This window comes from Dermochelys coriacea, chromosome 6 (assembly GCF_009764565.3).
Source record: "Dermochelys coriacea isolate rDerCor1 chromosome 6, rDerCor1.pri.v4, whole genome shotgun sequence".
In the NCBI taxonomy this organism is placed as follows: domain Eukaryota; kingdom Metazoa; phylum Chordata; order Testudines; family Dermochelyidae; genus Dermochelys; species Dermochelys coriacea.
Window position 1 is genome coordinate 85,103,894 of NC_050073.1, and position 21,589 is coordinate 85,125,482.

The following is a 21,589-nucleotide window of genomic DNA, read 5'->3' on the forward strand; positions in this document are numbered from 1 at the left end:
TTTATTGCCCCTGACCTGTCCGTCACTTTTATTAAAAATAACCATGACAAGATCTTAGCCTTACTTATAAATAAGTCTAATGATAAAATGGACACAAATGAGGAAATTCAAAATCTAAGATTCCCATCTCAATATGAACCCAACCACAGCTTTCAATATATTTTTTTTAAAAAAACCTTTTCATAGTATAACCCCACACTCTATATTCTTTGTCATACATGCAATATGGCCAAGTTAACATATGTTTTTGCCACTGGAATTCTCAGCAGGAAAGCTCTTTGCTTCATTATCCACCGAAACTACTGATTTTTAGACTTGACTTTGTTCATCACAACCCTTTGTGCAGAACAGCTGATCCCAGGCAGCTGAGTCTCGCACAGAATTGGTGTTTCCTTGTTAGGTTTGTGTTGCTGACCTCTAATTTTCACGTTGACTCCTAGAACACAAATCACTAACCAGTGAACCCTTGCATAGTCTCTGCCTGTCCCTCTTACAGACAGCTTGGCGAGGGAAAAGAAGAGAGCCTGAAACTCCTTATTAATCACCGATCAAGGAATTGGGCAGTATGAATGACTTCAGACCCTATTTATTGACAAGATATCTGCAAAGAGGAAGTACTTGACTGTGGAGAGTGAATCAGGATCACTGTGGTAATTATGCAGTTATGTGTTAATGTGAGTTAATGCAATCTTAGGATTCTCCAAACTCCCCACCGCCTAACACAATATAGCAATTATATATATATATAACAATATATCTAATTGTCCAGGTGCATTATTGGGGTCTTGCACCTTATTCTGAAGCATCAGGTATATGCTACTTCTGAGGGCAGGGTTATTCTTGATATTAATATTTATTTATATTGTAATGGACCCCAAGGTGTGGTAGGTGCTATGCAAACACTTAGAAGGTGGCATAGGAGGCAGCAAATAGAGCTAAAAACAGGTGAGTTTGTAAGGGAATTTGGGGAGGGGATTTGTGCTGATTTTGTATTTGTGTGTATGTGTGTTTTCCTTCTTGATAGGAGTTTAGGAGGGAAGGCTATGACATCTGCAGCAGTGGTGGTGACTCGAGGAATGGAAGAGACAATGAAGATGACTGGATAGGCAAGCTGCGGGATGTACATTATCCTGGAGAGGGTATCTGACAGGTGCTTTGTTTGTGTGAAGTGCCACCTAATACATCTGATGGAAGAGAAGATCCGAGGTTTGGAGATGCAGCTAGAAACTGTGGCAGAATTTTGAAAGGTATTGGAGTCGAGGATGGAGGGAAGGCAAGAGGAGACTGAAGCGAAACCTCAAGGCTTGCAGGTGCAATCTGGACCAGAGAGCTGTGAGGGTAGACTGCTGGATGAAGAAAGTGGCCGAGGAAAACATGACTACAAGGAGGCGGCAGAGGAAAAGACTGGCTAGTGATGGCAAAATAGAGCTAAGGAACACGTTTGTTGAGTTGGAAAAGGAAGGGGAGAGGGGCAGGCTATACCAGAAGATGGGAGAGGACGGAAGAAGAGAGGAGTGGCTAACCTTACCAGAAGAGAGCCAGAGTTCAGAGCCCCAGGAGGTTAAGAGATGTCTCGCAGAAGATTGCAGGTGAGAACAGAAGACAAGAAGACTTGTAGCCAGGAAGAATAGAAGGGGGAAGGCCAGATAATCACACCAACACCAGTAAGAGGCAGGTCTGTGTGATTGGGAACTCTCTACTAAAAACAGCAGACAGACCTGTCACCAGTGCTGAACTAGAGAACAGAAGGATGTGCTGTCTGCTGGGAATTAAGCTATGGGATGCGAGGTTGAAGAGGATCCTAATAGGAGCAGGAAATAATCCACTGATTGTCCTTCATGTGGAAACAAATGACATGGCTAGATTCTCACTGGGACACACAAGGAAGTTTATGACAGGCTGGGAAGACTGTTTAAAAAATGGAGACTCAGGTGATCTTCAGTGGGATTCTCCCCCTCCCTAGAAGAGGAGAGCAAAGGCAAGACAAGATTATGATGATCAACAGATGGCTCAGGTAATGGTGCTATAAGGCGGACTTTGGAATGTTCAACCACTGGGAGGCATTCCCCAACAGAGGATTGTTCTCATGGGATGGACTCCACCTGAGTAAGGAGGGAAATAGACTTCTGAAATGGAGCACAACTGATTAAAAGAGCTTTAAATTAGGAATTCGGGGATACAGTTTGGAGATGCATCTATAATGGTGGGAGGAAAATCAAGTAAAAGATGATACAGCAATGAAGAAAGGAACAACAGAGGGTAGAAGAATGGACAAGAGGAAAGACAGTATTGGTGCTGATGATGTTAAGTCAGGTAGATGATACAGGCCGTAAAACAACTTTACCTAATTGGGCAAGGAATGTGGCCGAAGCCAAGCAGAAACAAATCAGATGTTTGTACGTCAATGCCAGGAGCCTGGGTAACAAAATGGAAGCACTAGAACTAGTAGTGCAAGAAGTGAAACCAAATATTATAGGGCTAATTGAAACATGGTGGAATAGTAGTCATGACTGGAGTATAGGTATTGAAGGGTATGGGCTGTTCAGAAAAGACAGAAATAAAGGTAAAGATGGTGGAGTAGCATTGTATATTAATGACAAGGTATACTGTAAAGAAATTAAAAGTGATGGAATGTATAAAGCAGAATCTGTTTGGGTCAAAATCACTTTGGGAAAGAAAGGTATCAGAGGCCCCATTGGGATAGTGTTTGGGGTCTGCTACAGACCATAGGGTCTGATTTATATATGATTAAAGACCTCTTTAATATTTTTAATGAAATAAATACTATTGCTAATTGTGTGATTATGGGAGACTTTAATTTCCCAGATATAGATTGGAGGACAAGTACTACTTGTCATGGTAGGGCCCAGATAAATGATGGGGTGTCCACCCAACACAACGCAGAGCAGGTTAAATTAGGTCAGTTAACCTTATATGTTGCACCTAGAGGAGACCAGGGATCAATAAAGCTTCATGAAAGTTAAAGTTCAGCTGAGAAAGGAGCAGGTTGGGCCTGTATAAAGGGATGAAGCAGAGAACAGAAGGGGGCTGCAGGGGAAGTAGTCTGCAGTCACTCCCTGGGAGAAGAGAAGGTTGTTTGGAGCTACAGAGTTTGACAAGGAGTCAAAAAGGGGAGGTAGTCTACAGTTACTCCCTGGAAGGAGGGAGTTTGGGCCGGTAAACCCAGTGGCGAGGGGCCTGAAGATAGAGAAGGAAAGTAGGGAGTCCAGGGTAATAGTGACAGGGTCTGGGAGCAAGCAGACTGTAGTTCCTGGATATAGGGTCTCTGGGCGGGAACGCAGACTAGTAGTTGGACCTGGGTTCCCGTGCCAGACACTGGGAAAGTGGCATAGGGCCTCATCTTGGACTAAAAGGCTGTCTGGAACAACATGTCGGCAGCAGATCCAGTGGGACTTTGATACCCTGGAAGGGGAGGGCTGTACAGTGACCTGGCCAGAGGACTGAGTCATGAAGAGGGAGTACTGCGAGTCTTGCAGAGCAAAGATGTGGGGGAGGGGAGGGAGGGCATGGTGTGAGCAACTACTAGAAGGGGAGAATCAGACCTGAAGGAGCTAATCCCCATATGTGGCCACAAGGTGGTGCCCCAACAGAGAGTGAAGGTCATTACAAGTAGCCAACAGATTTCTTCACCAAATAATCATCGAACCACCAACAGGTGATGCCATTTTAGATTTAGTATTGGTAAGTAGTGGGAACTTCATAGAAGAACTGGTTGTAGAGAACAACCTTGATTTGATAAGTTAATTCAGTTTAAATTAAATGGACGGATGAACAAAAATAGTCTACAACTAGGGTCCTTGATTTCAAAAGGGAAACTTAAAAAAAATTAAGGGAAATAATTAGGGAAGTGGAATGGACTGAATCAAGAATCTTTTTGCGGAGGAGACTTGTAATAGGTTTCTTCAACTTTGACTTAAAGTATCTGAAGCTTGCACCTCAAGAACATAAGAACGGCAATACTGGGTCAGACCAAAAGTCCATCTAGTCCAGTATCCTGTCTTCCGACAGTGGCTAATGCCAGGTGCCCCAGAGAGAATGAACAGAACAAGTAATCATGAAGTGATCCATCCCCTGTTGCCCATTCTCAGCTTCTGGCAAGAGGAAAAGATTTGTAGGGAAGGATTGCAGAGCAAACTGAATGAACAAGCATCTCAAACAGGTTAGTAAGAGAGAGCCCACCAGGAATGGAAGAAGGGATGGAAGCAAAGAAAGTTACCTCTTGGAGGTCAAAAATATAGGGGAAAAAGTGAGAACTGACAAAAGTCAAACGGAATTGTACCTAGCAAAAAAAATTAAAATAGTAGAAGGTTCTTTAGCCATATAAGGAGAAAGAAAACAAAGAAAAAAGTGGAGCCATTTAACACTGAGGATCGGGTGGAGATTAAAGATAATCTAGGTGTGGCCCAATACCTAAATGAATGCTTTGCTTCAGTTTTTATTAAGGGTAATGAGGAGCATGGGGGCAGTGGCAAGGTGGCTAATATGAACAAGGAAATGGAAGTAAAAATTACCACATCGGAGGTGAAAGCCAAACTCAAACAACTTAATGGGACCAAACTGGGGGGCCTGCTAACCTCCATCCAAGAATATTAAAGGAACTGGCACGTGAAATTGAAATATCAATAGCAAGGATTTTAATGAATTTTAAACTATGCAGTTATACCCTTTGACTGGAGGATTGCAAATATAGTACCTATATTTAAGAAGGGTGGGGGGAGTGATCTGGGAAACTACGGGTCTGTTAGTTTGACCTCAATTTTATGCAAGGTCTTAGAACAAATTTTGAAAGAGAGAGTAGTTAGAGCTATGGAGGTAAATAGTAATTGGGATAAAATACAAGATGGTTTCACAAAAGGTCAATTGTGCCAGACAAAGCTCCCTTTGAGAAGATAACTGATTTTTTAGACAAAGGAAATGCAGTGGATCTAATCTACCTGGAGTTCAGTAAAGCATCAGATAGATTTCCACATGGGAAATTATTAGTTAAATTGGAGAAGATGGGAATTAATATGAGGATCAAAAGATGGGTAAGGAAGTGGTTAAAGGGGAGATTACAACAGGTCATGCTGAAAGTGAACTGTCAGGCTGGAGGGAGGTTGCTAATGGAGTTTCTCAAATAAGATTCATCCCAAAACCAATCCTTAACATTTTCATTCATGACCTTGACACAAAAAGTGGGTGTGCGCTAATAAAATTTGCGGATGACACAAAGTTGGGAGGCATTGCCAATTCAGAGGAGGACCGGAATATCATACAAGATTGGATGACCTTGAAAGCTGGAGTAGTAGAAATGGGATGACATTTAATAGTACAAAGTGAAACATCATGCACTTAAGAACTAAGAACAAGAATTTTTGCTATAAGCTGTGGATGTATCAGTTGGAAGTGGCAGAGGAGGAGAAAGACCTAGGTATATTGGTTGATCATAGGATGACTGTGAGCTGCCAATGTGATGTGACCGTGAAAAAGGCTAATGCAATCCTAGGCTGTATCAGGCAAGGTATTGCCAGTAGAGACAGGGAAGTGCTATTGCCATTATACAAGGCACTGGTGAGACCTCATCTAGAATACTGTGTGCAACCTTGGTCTCCTATGTTTCAGAAAGATTCATTCAAACTGGAACAAGTACAGAAAAGGGATACTAGAATGACAAGAGAAATGGAGAACCTGCCTTACTAGAGGAGACTTAAGGAGCTTCACTTGTTTATCCTAACAAAGGCTAAAGGAGGGATATGATTGCCTCTATAAATACATCAGAGGGTTAAACACCATGGAGGGAGAGAAGTTAAGTTAAAGGCCAATGTTGGCACAAGAACAAATGGATATAAACTGGTCATCAACAAGTTTAGGCTTGAAATGTTAGGCAAAGGTTTCTAACCATTAGAGGAGTAAAGCTCTGGAGCAGCCTTTCAAGAGGAGTAATGGGGGCAAAAAACCTAACTTGTTTTAAGACTGAGCTTGATAAGTTTATAGAAAGGGTGGTATGAAGAGATTACCTACAATAACATATGTCCCATCCACAACTGCTATTAGCAAATATCTCCAACAGCTACAGATGGGACACTAGATGGGGAGGACTCTTGAGTTACTACAGAGAATTCTTTCCCAGGTGTCTGGTTGGTGGGTCTTGCCGACATGTTTAGGGTCTAACTGATAGCCATGTTTTGGGTAAGGAAGGAATTTCCCCGCAGATCAGATTGGTAGAGAGCCTGGGAGTTTTTCACCTTTCCCTGCAGCATGGGGCAAGGGTCACTTGCTGACTTGACCTAGAGTAATGGTGGATTCTCTGTAATTTGAAGTCTTTAAACTGAAGATTTGAGGACTTCAGTAACTCAGCCAGAGGTTATGGATCTATTACAGGAGAAGGTGGGTGAGGTTCTGTGGCTTGCAATGTGCAGGAGGTCAGACTGATCATGATGGTCCATTCTGGCCTTAAAGTCTATGAATGAGTCCCTGCTCCAAAAAGCTCACAGTCTAAACAAAGTGAGGAGCAGTGTGATACAAGATACCAGTGAAGTGAACAGGGTCAGGATGGATATTTGGTTTGTTGGGTCCATGGTGTTTCTATTTTCCCCTCCCTGTATAAACTATCTCCAGCTGCCCCTCTAACTAGCCATTACGAATTTTTATTTATTTATAATTATATATAAACTAATCGCAATTGCCATTCTAGCGAATCATCTGCTCCTGCCCATTTCCTATAGCCAGCATTGGTTAATTTACCACCGCTTGTCCCCCTGTCTCCCTACTCCCCAAATTCTCTCCTCTACTGAGAACCGTAAAATGGGTAGATTTAAAACAGTGGTCTGACTTGGCTTGATTTTCCAGAAGTGCTGATTACCCTACAAGTCACACTGATGTCAATGGAAGCTGCAGGTGGCTGGGCAACTTTAATAGAGCTGATTGAAATATTTTTGACAAGACAGTTTCTGTTGAAAAATACCAGTTTGTGAAAAATTGAAATATTTTTTGGAGACACGTCAGTTTTGATAACAGTTTCGTCAGGAAGGTGTCTCAGGTTAAAACCAGAGAGAGAGAGGGAGACTCTCTTCTGCTTGATTTTGAGCAGGGACCTGAATCTGTCTCCCACACCTCTCCCCCTTGTGACAGAGTCTTGTTTTTGTTCGGCATTGGACAGAAAACAAATTTTGAAATGTTTCACAAAAAGATTTTTTGTTTTCTGGCCAGCCTTAATCTTTAAAAACCAGGCCATAAGACCCTTTGTAAATTCACTGGAAATGAAAGGGTCTCATTTAGGAATTACCTTTCTACATGCTTCTTCTGAGTTTGAATATTGATGGCAGACCATGGTTCTCTGTCTCACTGGAGAAATGCAACTGCTTAGCTCTATTGGCAGACCCTGTTTCAACCACTGTCCTGCATTTCCTTTTAGGTGTAGTATGATCAGACAGAGGGAAAGCCCCAAAGGGGAATCTTTGTGGTCATTTAAGCCGAAATATCTGCAGCTTCCCCATATTGTCAGAATTCACTGTTGCCCCCTCCTCGCCTCCAAAACCAAGGTAACATGCAAAACAGTGTCTGCTTTGGAATGAGCTAAAAGCAACTGCTTGTTTTCAGATCCTTGTGCTCTGAAGAGATTATTACACAAATATATGAGGGAGCAGACAGCAGGAGAGAGAGGCAAGAAGAGAGAAGGCAAGCTGATGATTGGAATAGGGCAAGATGGAAGGTGGATTGATGGCTGAGCAGTGGAGAAGGAGGAGGGAAGGATGGGGGTAGGCTGGGGACAGTCTTTTTCACCAGCAACACTTAGTTGATGCCAGCTATTCTGGCCTCTTCCCTTCGGTCCCTGTTCTGCATTAGACTGGCCCCAGATGCTCGGTTGCTTTGTGACTGCTCATCCACTTTCCCTTTCTAGTGTAACTGCCCGAGAGGCAGCTCCTGTTGCTGTTTGTGGCACAAGGAGTGCTGGCTGTCACTTGTTAGGAGAATTCCCCCAAGTCAGACCTGGGGTAAGAGCTGTGTGAAGCGGAAGACAATTAGGGGCTTATTAGTGTCCTGGGGAGACGTGTAACTTGTGTTGCTGGGACTTACCAAAACAGCGAGAGTCTTACCGGCAAGCTCCAGCCGAGAAAAGACTGAGGGATTGTCTCACCTAATTATGGGGAATGGGCCTCTTTGTGTTTGTGATTCGGTACGGTTGTCCGATCGCTTATCTCCGGCTGCTGGCTCAGGCCTAGCTGGAAGTGTGCTAATTAGAAGAGAAATGGACGTAGTGATCCTGTCAGCTCTCGTTACCGGTGTGGACAAAGCAGAATATTATTCTGAGGCAGTGTTTTGTGAGTGTCCCTCTTCCAGATCTCATTAGGGGAAAGGCTGGTGGATGGGGAGGGGATCCTACCACATGGGCTGGCTAATGGAACACAGTCACTGCTACTGTGCTAATTAACGGGCTCAAGCAAATGCTTCTCCAACCAGCAGTCCCAGTAGCTGCACCTGGTGCATCCAAAATCCCAACCGCCTCTCTGGATGAGCAAAGAAAGCTGTGTGTGTGTGTGTGTGTGTGTGTGTGTGTGTGTGTGTGTGTGTGTGTGTGTGTGTGTGTGTGTGTGAGAGAGAGAGAGAGAGACAGAAAGGGGTCTAACTTGGGACAAACCTATCGGACTGCCAGAGGGCAGGAGAATGGTTAAAACAGTCAGCTTGGAGATTGTACTGGCAGAGTACTGCAGAGCAACTGGCTGCACTCCAGTGACCCCACAGTAAATGAAGCATGTCTGCTTACACCCTACAGAGGTGTGAAATGGACATGTGGGTGGAGAGAATCTGGGGAATAAACACCAAGGATGTAAAGCTGGGATCAAGACATCCTAACTCCCAGCAGGTGAACAGCTGTCAGTATCCTCATGGAGACCTGTGCAGCAAGGACTGTGAAACCTGGGAAAACTTACAGCAGGTAACATGGAGGTGACTGGGACAATCCCAGACAGACCGGGCATCAGCCTATTTGAGGTCTGAGACGAGGAGGGAGACAAAAGTACATTTGAGGAGGCTCCTCTTGCCCAAGGGAAATAGTTCCATCTGTGAGACTTCTAGGTGAAGGAAGCTGAGACCAATAATAACCCATAAATTCACTCAGTCAAGACAGATAGAGAGGGTGGCTCAGGAGGAGCCATAGGAAGCATTGAAAGGTATGTTCAGATACCGTGTATCATTTGCTTAAAAGCACTAGTTACAGTTAAAAATTGAGAGAGAATGGAGAGATAGAAGATAGAAAACAGAATGCTGATGCATTGAGCTTGTGGGATGCCATAGAGTAGATATATGTCTAACTGGCATAGAGATGGAGATGGTACTAGAGACAGAGATTGCAGCTATGCGGGTAAGCGTGCAACCAGAAAGACCTGTGTAGCCATGGAGGCCTGCCCAAGAGAATGGAGGAGTCGGTCGTGTCTCAGGTGAACGAGGAGGGTGTTGCATCAGCAACAGAAAAGGACAGTGGGTGTTGAGAGGGAAAGTGGTGGTGAGAATTTTAATTTACTGTTACAATTTTTATCAATTCAGTTCTTAACTTTATAAAGCAACATGAGTAACCACTACAAGGAATTGCTGGTTGATGTTGATTCCTCACCTACCCATTCTTTTGAAACAATTAAACCTGTATGTGGATGTGATAGTTTTTTAAACTAGGGATCTATCCAACTGCCAAATTAAATCAGTGTCCTCAGCATGAGGGGATGATGTCTTGTCTGTCTGTCCTAGAATTTTCAAAGTTGCTTTCTCTGTTTCAGCTGTGTTTTGAACCTGTTTAAACCATTTTTGTTCTGATGGAGGCTCCAGGGCCTACCACTTTCTGGTTAAATGTATCTGGCTCGGGGAAGTAATTTTCCCCCTCTGTTTGTTATTTTTGCAGAGGATGGTGGGAATATTGCTCCATTGTACCAAGCAGTCACACCTCCCTAGCATACCTGCAAAGTCATGTGGTCTATAGTCTGCCATTTCTCTAGGGTTATGTTCCATCTGAATGAATGTTTTTGTTCTCCACTAGGTTAGAGGAACTGCCAGTATGTCTTCCATAGCCTATCAAAAATCTTCTGTTCTCTTCAGTAAGCTCAGACTGTAGTTCTCCCTCTCTGCTATGTCCACGTATTATTTTTAGGAACGTGCAAAAGTGTACTAGACACTTCCCAATATAAGTAAAAAGACATGACCCTGTCCTGAGGATCATACAAAATTTCAGACGTGATATAGGGAGGGGTTGGGTGAAGGAGAACAGGGGTAATATTGATAAGATAAAACCATTATTCAAGGTTAGTGTGCGATATAATGGGGTACTGAAAGCTTTGATTTACCTTTTTTGTAAAGGAAGAAATAAAATTAAGGGATGTCTTAGTTGGCTATTTCTTGTAGGCTTGTGGCAGAGTTGGATCTTAAAGAAAGACTTGAAGAGGAGAGGGCAGTCACCTTGCAGTCATGTTCAGGAAAGCTTTTCCATGCTTAGGGGATGGCATGAGAGAAAGAGTGTTATGGGAGAAAAGTGAACAAATGGATTATTAACGATGCAGTCATGGAGTGCATGCAGTCACGAGTGGAGGGCTTGGAGGGACACTTATACTTCATTGCAATTCCTTAATACCATACATACTACTTAGAGCTCTCTACAACCTCCAAGCCATGCCATTACTGGGTACAGAGGAAAGCATTGTCTTCTCCTTCAAGAGCTGGCCATATAGCTCTTCACTCTCAAGAGAAACATCTCCCTGTTTGGGAGCTTGGAAATGTCGAGCAAACAATAGACTTTGGGGCCACTACTCTCCCATCCCTTCCTCCTTTTTGCTGGGGAATCATCCCAACTGCCTTTCAGTTCCTTTAAACCCTCTATAATGGTGGTAAACGCCAAGCTCAGATCAGGGTCCTCAACTTATCTCTCGTCAGTTTTGTCCTGTCTGCCCATTTGAGTTCTATTTCTGAGTATAGTTGGTTTGTCAGCTTTTTAAACTTACTCTTTTCCTTTCTTTGTGCCTTGTGGTGGAGTCTCTCCTGGAAAAGGTGAGGCCTTGGCTCTAAGGGGCCCCAGTCTCAGTCTTACTTCATCCCCAATGGCAGCTTGAAGCCTGTGCCAGCATTCTTGGCATGCTGCCTTAGGCCTTCTTATCACCACTTGATCAGATCACAGCAAGGATCCTTCTCCTGGAGCAGCATCTACTCTGTCCATGCCCTGTCCCTGGGTCATTTGGACTTGTAAAGATCTTCTCTACATCTTCATCCTTATGAAGCCTTGATTTCCTTCCCTTGTTTACATCAGTCTTGGGAGCCAGAGTCTAGGAACTGATCTCCAGATAGGGATAGATGGAAGTCTTCTCCACAGATATCTATCTTTTAAGGAGCAGAAATCTAACCATCTCATCTCAGGTGTCAGAACTGGAGGAGGAAGGGTTTGAGGCACCTGAGCAGGAAATACCTTTCTTGACTTACCAGATGAATCTGTAGCTCTCATACCACATCCCATCTTGAAGAAGGCAATCTCCTCAGAAGCATTTTGAATACTTTACTCCACCTAACTTAAGGTTATCTACTACAGCTATCTAGTGTAGCTATAGCCAATGAAAACACCTTGCCATGGTGGAACCTCTAGATTCATGCCTAGAGGTAGATGCCGGTCAGTTGGAGTTGTTGACACATAAAACTTATTCCTCAGTCCTTCTATGGATAAGAATACCCAATCATCAGGCAGTGCTGGAAAAGCATATCCTCCTCCTTAGGATGAGCTACTGTCCCTGTGTAACCGTGCCTTAGTGGGCCACAACTGAGAGTGCCAAATTCAGGATGAACTGCTGAGAAACAGGGCAGATATACCCCAAGACTGGTGGCTAATCCCCCATAGAATATACCAAACCAGCAACAAAAGTAAACTTCTGTTTCACCATACTGGCTAACAAGAAGTCATAAGGCAGTTTCCTCAGGCATTCCAGCTCTTGTATTACCACTGAAAATACTAGTTTTAAAGGTAAATGGTTCTTTACAACCAGTCTTATCAAATAATAGGTTCTTCTGATCCCAAAGGACAAGCCGCCCATCCAGGTCAATATATAACTCAGATCTTACCCAAAAATCACACTGATGCCAATCCATTAGTATCTAAAATCTAAATTCATAAAAGAAAGAAAGGTGAGTTAAAATTGGTTAAAGAAATCAAATACATACAGTAATTGCAAAGTTCTTGGTTCAGGCTTGTAGAAGTGATGGAATAAACTGCTGGCTTAAGTCAAGTCTCTGACTGCTTCCAAATCATTAGAAGGACCTCAGTCCATTGGTTAGAATGCTCCCATTATTATAGTCCAGAGGTTTGGGCAGGAAAGAGGCTGGAGCAGGATAGAGGCAAAATGGAGGTGTTTCCAGGGCCTTTTATATCTTCTGCCATGTGGAGGGAAAACCATTGTTTTTAAACAAAAATGTCAGCACAGCTAGTGGAAAATTACAGGTGACAAGATAGTGTTTGGAGTCGCATGGCAAGTCACATGCCCATGCATGAAGGTTTGGACACAGTAGAAGCTATTACCTATACCTCAAACAGCACGTTTGCTGGACAGTCCATTCAGTGTAGATGGGCATCTCCCATGGTCCATTGTCAGTCAAGTGTTTCTTGATGGGCCACTTAATTTGAATAGTCCCTCCAAGATGTGCTGGCTAACTACCTTGTGGGCGTTACCCCAGGAGAAAACATTTGAAATCCAGATATAGAACCAATATTTATAATATCAAATACAAAAATAATACATGCATAGAGATAGCATAATCATAACCAGCAAATCATAACCTTTTAAAAGACAATATTGCATGCCACATTTTGTAGAAGATTTGTTGCAAATATATAACAGTGGTTGCAACTATATGGTCATATTTTAATCAGATAATGTTATACTCTGTTAGATCAGCTTTCAGATGAACTGAGAAAGGAGGGGAAGTGCATCATGACCGAGCTTCAGATAGTGGCCGAGCCCAATTTCTAAGCTGTTTGAAATGTTGAGGCTTCTGATACAGCTGCCAGGTCTGTGCTGATCCTCCTAGCTAATGAACTCCAGTTTGCCATGGGAGGCTCTGACCATAGAGAGCTGACCATAGACCCTGCCTGTGTGAGGGTCCCAATTTGTTAATGAAAGGACATAGGATATCTTGAAGAAGGTAAAAGTCTCTTGGGCAACACTCAGGTCTCTGGGTCTCTGCATACCTTTAGTTAGAAGTACATCCACTTCTTTTGGGATCCAAAGCTCTTCCAACTTCCAGGGGACCAGAAATCAACGCAAAGCCACTCTTCTTTCAGACAGAAGTCCAAACTTTGCTGCCAACCATCTGTCTATGCTTTACTGGGAGCTCATCTGCTGCACCAAGCTCCAAGCGGCTAGTTTGATGGGACACTCAAGAACTTCCATCTAGTATCTTGTCTCAGAGCCATGGTGAGATTCTCTACCCAGATTGAAGTCTCTCAGACTTGGTTGTTCAGGATGCTAGATCAAGTGTCCTGCTGAGGACTAAAAGACACTACTGGAAAGAAAGAAACCTTCAACCAGGGAAACTTGCCTAATGAACATGCAATGCTATTATATAGGGCTTTTCTCAGTCTCTCTCAAATTCCTCATGTGATGAGGGGTGAGAGTACTTGCTGTCATGTCATAAAATGTCACCATGCTCTATAAATAATAAGATGCAAAACTTCATATTTCCAAATACAGAAAAGAAAAGGGTGATCAGATATCTTACATCTTGCTTTCAAACCCTTTCTTGCAAAGAAAGATTCTCCCTGGCAAAGAGAACCCCTATAGAGACCAGCAAACCTTGTGTGGGATGCCTAGTACAAAAGGGTATGATGGTTTCATACATTTCTCATTTAGATTTTTTTTATATTAATCTATTAGTTACTAGTGGAGCAGCTTAGGTAAGGGGTGGCTGTTTGATTTTAAGGCAGGAGAGCTTTTGGAAGGAGATCCTTTGACATTTTTATTATTATGATGTATTTGCATTACAGGCTCCATTGTACTAGTACATAGTAAGAGACAGTCCCTGTCCTCAAGAACTTATAATCACAGAATCATAGAGGGGCTGGAAGGGATTTCAAGAAATCATCTACTCCATCACCCTGTGCTGCGGCAGGATTAAGTATACCTAGACCATCCCTGACGTATGTTTGCCTAACCTGTTCTTAAAAACCTCCAGTGATCTAAATAGACAAGGCAGAAAAAGGGAGAAGGGAAAACCGAGTCACAGGGAGGTGAAGTGACTTGTCAAAGGTTACCCAGCTGGCCAGTGGCAGAGCAGGAATAGAACCCAGGTCTCTGAGTCCCATTTCAGAGCCCTTACCACCATGCTGACTCATTCTCAGCTTGAATATCTGTGGCTTTTTATACAAATATAGGCATCTAGAGACTGATGGGTATATGAAATTTAAATAAAAATAAACCACAACATACTACCTGACATTTTAATCTTTTTTTAAATGCCCGTAAGAACTATTTAGAGAATTAAATTTTTAAAATTCACCTTAATGTATTGTTAAAGGCTGGGAGTTTAAACACAAAAATCAGCAAACTAAAAATGAAGGTTTCCCAAATCCACATTGCACAAAGTATAGCCATGCTATTAAGAACTAGATATTATTTATTATTAAGGTGCTTCAAACAGTCATTTCAACTACTTCTCTCAAAGTGTGGGAAGCTTTAGGCCTGATACTCCCTGATTTGTACCTTGTGCCATCATTTACACCTGTACAAAGTGGGCATAAAGTACAGCACTACCTTTCTGACTTGGTAGCATTTCACACTCACTCTGCACAGGCACGAGTGATGGCACAACGTGGGGGAATTAGTCTCCTTAACATTTTGAAATGTTTTAACTATAGTATGTTTAAATTCTTGACCCCACTGGTGCAATGATGATAGCGGGCCAGATCCTGTGAACCCTCACAGAAAATATTATTGCATTAACAATCTCAACACCCCAAAGAGTTAAGTACTATGCAGCCCTGGTGTAAGTGAGTGTTTCTTCCATTCACTGCAGTAGGAGTTCCAGCTGCTTTTGCGAGGGCTGAATTTGATCCAATTAAATATTTACTTACCTCAATTCATATTTCTTAGCTCAGTGTAGGTATAAGTATTAGTATTATTAATTATCAAGAGACTTAGGGTGGCACAGGACCGAGGCAAGAGAATGAGGCACAGGTGGGAATAAGGGAAGCGGACTGAGGAAACTGATGATGAAACAATGCAATTTGGAAGAAAGCAAGGGATGGACAAGAAGGTGGGGAAAATGTGCAGGAGTGAATGAGAGGAAAAGAGATGCTGGTTTTCAAAGAAAGAGAAAGGGATAGAGTGAGGTGGACATAAAAGGAAAAATAGGGTTAAAAATGGAAGAAGGGACTAAACAAGAAAAGATTTGCACAAATTTTAAGCACAAAATGTAATTTGCTTTTATTATATTTTGCTTCCTGGGCAGACCTCATTAAGATGAGATTAGCCTTGCTGTATTTAAAGCCCACCAAATCAGTTCATACTCAGCGAGGGTTACCTACAGTATGGTTTTGGGGGCTGGGAGAGGAAAGTTTCCCCATTCTTTCAATACGTCGCAGGTAGCAGTGGTGGGAGCCCTAGAATAGACAGGGCTCCAGGCAGCTTCCAGTGTTCCAGTCACTGTCTCTTCGAATTTGCTCAGAGCAGGGCTGCATGCCAAGGTGATGAAAACACTACCAGCAGCCAGCACCTTGTCTATACTGTTGCTGCCGTGAGTGAAGCGGAAATAGCATTAGCACTAGTGGAAATGTTTAGATGGATAAAAATATAGTGTCATCAAGGCCAGTGAAAGTTCCACAGCTCTGGAGCTTGCTTCCCCCTGTCAGCCCCCAAACTTGTTGACCTTTAGAGCACCTTGCATGGCCTATCTACTCACATAGGGCCTGATTTTCAGAACGTGCTCAGCATTTGTAGCTCCCACTGACTTCAATTTGGGTGCCCAGCACTTCTGAAAATGAGGCCTGTGTATCACAGCGCTAAGCTATTATTAATATTAAACTAAGTGAAGAATAAAACATTCTATCAAATCATAATCAAATCAACAAATCCACTTAATGTTAATATTGGGTTAGAGTTAAATCATCAAATTAGTAGCAAAAATGACCAATTCTTATATAAATTCTAAGGAGTCTAAGAAAGTGGCTGTCTGTTTGGTGACAACGTAGAGAATTTGACCAAAGTCAATCAAATCTATAATTTGAATGATTAAGTATTTTAAAACTGAAACCAAATGATATGGGGTAGCAGGTTTGTATAATTTTTGGTGGTCCAAGTCCTGCTCTCTACCTGCCCTGTAAGCCAATATTTTTTTTTTTAAAATAGCGTAAAAATGGACTGGAAACAGTAAGCATTTAACAGTTTCCCTATATTGCACAATGTGGGGGGGATGAAGGCTCTGGCTGGGGGTGAGGGGTTTGGGGTGTGGGAGGGGGCTCAGGGCTAGGGCAGAGGGTAGGGGTGTGGGGGGTAAGGGCTCTGGGGTGGGGATGAGGAGTTTGGGATGTAGGAGGGGCTCAAGGCTAGGGCAGAGGGTTGGGGTGCAGGGGTGAGGGCTGTGAGGTGGGGCTGGGGATGGAGGGGTTCACAGTGCAGGAGGGGGCTCAGGGCTGAGGTAGAGGGTTAGGGTGCAGGGGGGTGAGGGCTCAGAGGTGGGGCAGGGCTGGGGATAAGGAGTTTGGGGTACAGGCAGGCTGCCCCGGGGCTGGGGCCAGAGAGGACTCCCCCCCCCTAGCCTTCTACCCCTTGGCAGCACACTCATCCAACACCATAACTGCACATGCTCCTGGGGCTGGGCCCCTCTCAGGTCCAGGAAGCCCTCTTGGCTCCCCTGTGGTGGGTGCTGCAGTGGGAGGGCTGCCATCACGTGTGTGCCTCCTCCCTCCGCAGCCTGCCGCCGGCGCCACTCCCTTTTGTAGCTGGCAGTGGCCAGTGAGAGAGCACAGCACAGAGCTGCAGGGGGCAGCCGCCTGCTGCCCAGGGCAAAGGCAGGGAGGCGCGTGGGGGCAGCAGGTGGGGCCGGGGGAGGCGCATGAGGCAGCAGGTGGAGCCGAGAGAGACCCGGCCCCGAACATTAGTGGAGCCTGGCTCCCAAGCCCAGAATTTGCTGGAGCATGGGCACGTGTTACTCGCCGCCCCTGCAAATTATTATTGAATGTCTGAACCTCAACCTAAGAACCAATTATAAAACTCCCTTCAAAGAGTCCCAGTTCTTATGTGGTAGTTAACCCTTTCCTCCCCTCACCATAGAGTTGTTATAATACAGACCATAACAGAATAGTCCCAGTAAGCAGAAGTTTAACAATTTTATTTACCCAAAATTACAAATGACAATCTCAAGTCTTTGCGGATTTTTACATGCAGAACACATTTTAATGAATATCTTTATGAGACAATCTTTAGGGCTGTTTAAACCTGGGGAACTTTTCTTTTTAGCACCTTCCCTGGGTGGGCTTTATGGGCACTCATGCACACAGCCATGCTTTCACTTCCACACCCTAAAAATAAAGAAAATTAAAAGGCTGGGATGTCTCCTGGCTAATCAAAACAAAAAAATAAACATTTGAAATGGGAAAAATAGAATGCTTAAGGATTGCCGGGGAGAAGGGGGAAGGGGAGGGGAGGGGGAAGTCTTCAGCTCTTGCAGGCTTCTCAATTCTGACAGTAGAAGCTGGAACTTCAGTTAAGGAGCCAGTGACATTCTGCTGGTACAGCATTTCTCACTAGGGGCCATTCTTTGGGTGCTGGGAGAGAGAGACTGGTCAAAGGCTAGAACGGCCTGTTTGTTGATGTCATGACTTCCTCTTTCCAAGGTGATCAATCTTTTTGACTCTGGAATGTCAGGTTTTTCTTCAGATGGCTTAATGACCCAAAAGGCAAGGCTTCTTAGCCTGAGATTTGATCCTTCTGGTTTGACTTTTCCTTGCTCTGTCTTGCATCACCTCTCTCCAAGGCCTTTGGACAATCAGGTGTCAACAAGGCAATTACCTTCCTATTAATTTAATTGCCTTCCTATTTTGGAACTGAGCTATAGTTCAGACAGCTTATCTTCTGAAATCTAAATCTTGAAAGAATAAAGTTACTTTAAAGTTCATCAAGATGAAACCTATTTACAATTTTATATAAGGTCTGTTTACCTCTATAAGCAATTCTCCTAATGAATGGGACTACTCTCACACACGAAGTTAGCTTGTGTCAATGTTTGCAGGATTGGGGCCTTGGACCATATTCTGGGTGGCTGCAAGTTGTAGAAATCTGACCCATGAGGTCTCTCACATCCCAAGCTTAAAATAAGGGTGCTTTTGTTGCAAGGTGTTTGGGAGAGATGTCAGTCATCTAAGCAGCTATTGGAAAACATCTTTTCCACCAATTAAAACACTGGTTTAAGTCTGAGAAGCCACTTCCATCCACTTCCTTTCAGGTTCCTGGGGAAAGCCATAGAGAACTCATTATGACATAACAATACGTTTAGTGTTGGCCTGAAAGTTTTTGCACCCTTTTAGTCAACGTTTTCCATCTTTGTCTTAGGATATTTTTCTGGTCTGAAATTATTATAAAGACCTAGTAAGTCCTGTTGTATAACATTTAATTTCTCACTGGATTTAGGGTGCTGGTTTGTTTTTTAGGATATGGGAAACCAGATGTGTATGTATTACATATTGTTTAAGGAAAGAGAAGGGGAGTCACCAGTACCAGAAAGTGGCCATTTTGGATAAAGGAGCAAAACCGCAAGACCCAAGAGCCTCCACATTAGAAAGTTAAAGGAGGCTGGTGATGAAAACACACCATCACAATGGCTTCTGGGATTCCTTTGGGTCTTATAGCTGTGCAATTGGCCTGCATGTTATACGCTGCTGGATGAGAACATGTATGGCAGCTCTTGGAGATCCTCACTTGGGCCTGATCCAAAGCCACTGAAGTCAATGGAAGATTTTTCATTGACCTCAATGGTCTTTGGTTCCAACCACTGTAGAGGTGGTGACAGCCCTCTTCCTCCGACACACACATACACACGAAGTGAGCTGTAGCTCACGAAAGCTTATGCTCTAATAAATTTGTTAGTCTCTAAGGTGCCACAAATACTCCTTTTCTTTTTGCGAATACACACAAGTGGTAGTAATGACCTTGATTTTAAAACCACATCAACTTCCTGGCTCCACACTTGTGCTGAAACACACATGCCCTGTATGTCTGAAAAGCTGACCTCCGCATCTGTAATCAGTGGAAATAGCTTATTTTTGGTGGCTATTGCCTTAGCAACTAGACGTATCTAAATTCACATTGAAAACTTGCTGACAGTTAATCTGCAAATTAGGGCAACCAATTAAGATCACATTTTTATATCCTAATTTACATATTTGGCAATTTGAATGAGATATAGAAGACACATTCTAGTGTGTAAAGCTTTTGTTGGCATGAGTTTGTGTTGGCTACACTACTAATGAGTGGTGAAGCATCCCACATTCATACCTATAAAACCTTTATCCTACACCAGACCAGCATGGATTCTGTGCATGCAGTACCTTTTGCAGAAAAGCTATCTTAGAAATGTTTGAGAGAGTTTATAAAGTGTTGTTTGGTGCTATGTTTCGTATCCCTCCGATAAAGCCAGGGTCCTTAATTACTGTCTCTCCAGACATACAAGAGAGAGCCTGATACTGGAGCCAAAGATGCAAGGATAATCTGTATCTAAATGCAAGAAGCACTAGGAACCTCCACCTGTTATTCCCCCTGACAACAAGGATGAGGCAAGAGAAAGAAGAAATCTAAGCAAAGGCTCAGGCCTAAGAAACCAAACATCGCAACAAACATCCTCCTCAGACAGGTCCCCTTTGCCTGCTGCTTCTTCCCAGATCAGGAGAAGAGCTGTCCCTAGTGGTGAATCGGATAGATAGTGTTTCCTTCTGAGCTACATATTTGAATCTATGGGTCATTGCAGCACTCAGCTTGCATGCACTGGAGAGGAGGTGAAGCCTGTAGGAAGGCACTCTTCAAAGTATTAAAAAATGCAGCTATTGAGGATGAGATAAAAGATACAAAGAGCAGCCCAACATGAGATAGGGCCTGAACTGACAGTGCTGCAAAGGTTACAAATCCCCAAAGGATAAAACAGCTTGCCTCATGAGTCCCAAACTGACCAAGGCAGTCCCAGCCCATGCCAAAGATCCCATCATTCCCTAAGGAACTCACTGACCGCGAGAGAAGTAGCTGTTATACAGAACTACGAGGCTGGCTCAATAGCCCTACAGGCCTCTTTAGCTTTTACATGATTCTCCAGAATGACAGTAGTATGGTTGACAGTAGAAAGTGGAACTGAAAATCAGCAACATTCTTATTCAGGTGCCACTAGCCACAAATTGTTCTGTGGTCACATCTATAGAATCCATCAGTCATTTAGCTATAGCAACAGCTGCAAACATAATCACAGGGTGGAATCTAAGGTTATACATATGATTCAGGAGGCATCCAGGTTAAACAACTCCTCAGATCTGCCAAATTCAACAGAGACTAATGTGAGGTGGATGTAGAGTGGAATTAAAAAAAGCTTAAAAAAAAGTGTCTCATCAATCTGTACTCCTCCTGCGATTGCCTGAGATGTGTCTTATGTCAATATCAACGGAATAAACTATCCCAAAGATGAAAGTCATGGGGAAGGAATCCTGGAGGAAGAAAACCGTGTCAGCAGTCCAACATCTGAGGGCAATTCTCTTCCAGGCAAAATCCATGACTGCCTGGAAAAACAAGCCTTATGTGATTGACTGATTCTCCAACTTCAGCCTGGAATAACAGACTACATCAAGCAGATCAGTAGGCATGAAGAGCATCTGCACCCTTGGAACTATTGAGGCAACCACAAGGAAGATGTATATAGCCCCTTGAAATCTAGGAGCCCTCTGGAAAGAACCCATCTATGAAAAGTCCAGATCATCTCCTGGAGGTGGCAGGGCTGTTCTCCAAGGACAAAAGGCTTGCCCGATGTACCCCATCTTCTTTGTGATTCCCAAGAATCAGGGATTCCAAAGGCTGTTAGATCTGAAATTGCTGAAATATGAAGCAAATCAAATTTAAGAGGGGAAAGCCTGGCTTCAATATCGGCCGTGATTCAGAACATAAGAATGGCCGTACTGGGTCAGACCAAAGATCCTCTAGCCTAGTATCCTCTCTACCGACAATGCCAGGAGCCCCAGAGGGAATGAACAGAACAGATAATCATGAAGTGATCCATTCCCTGTCGCCCATTCCCAGGTTCTGGCAATCAGAGGATAGGAACACCAGCCCTGCCCATCCTAGCTAATAGCTATTGATGGACCTATCCTCCATAGACTTATCTAGTTTTTTTGGGGGGGGGTTATTATTTTTTTAACCCTGTTATAGTCTTGGCCTTCATAATATCCTCTGGGAAAGGATTCTACCAGGGGAATTCATGACATCTATAAGTCTGAGCAAGATTTATTTATACACCCCTTTGCATTATTCATATAGGAGGTACCTACATTTCTGCTGGTAAAACAACACAATATCATTCAGGCTCTTCTCTTTTCCCTAAGAGTCTT

General features: G+C 43.4%; 1 protein-coding gene and 1 long non-coding RNA gene across 2 annotated transcripts in view; one reads left to right on the forward strand and one right to left on the reverse strand.

The window, feature by feature from the left end:
* Positions 1 to 2,313, forward strand: part of LIN52 (lin-52 DREAM MuvB core complex component) — a 72,001-nt gene extending 69,688 nt beyond the window's left edge. The window contains exons 6-7 of the transcript XR_006281927.1: positions 441 to 650; positions 1,025 to 2,313. The gene's annotated coding sequence lies outside the window, so the exon portion shown is untranslated. The remainder of the gene's footprint in view (positions 1 to 440; positions 651 to 1,024) is intronic.
* LOC122460558 overlaps positions 1 to 21,589 on the reverse strand; it is a 49,482-nt gene that overhangs the window by 18,006 nt on the left and 9,887 nt on the right. The gene's annotated exons all lie outside the window — the stretch shown is intronic.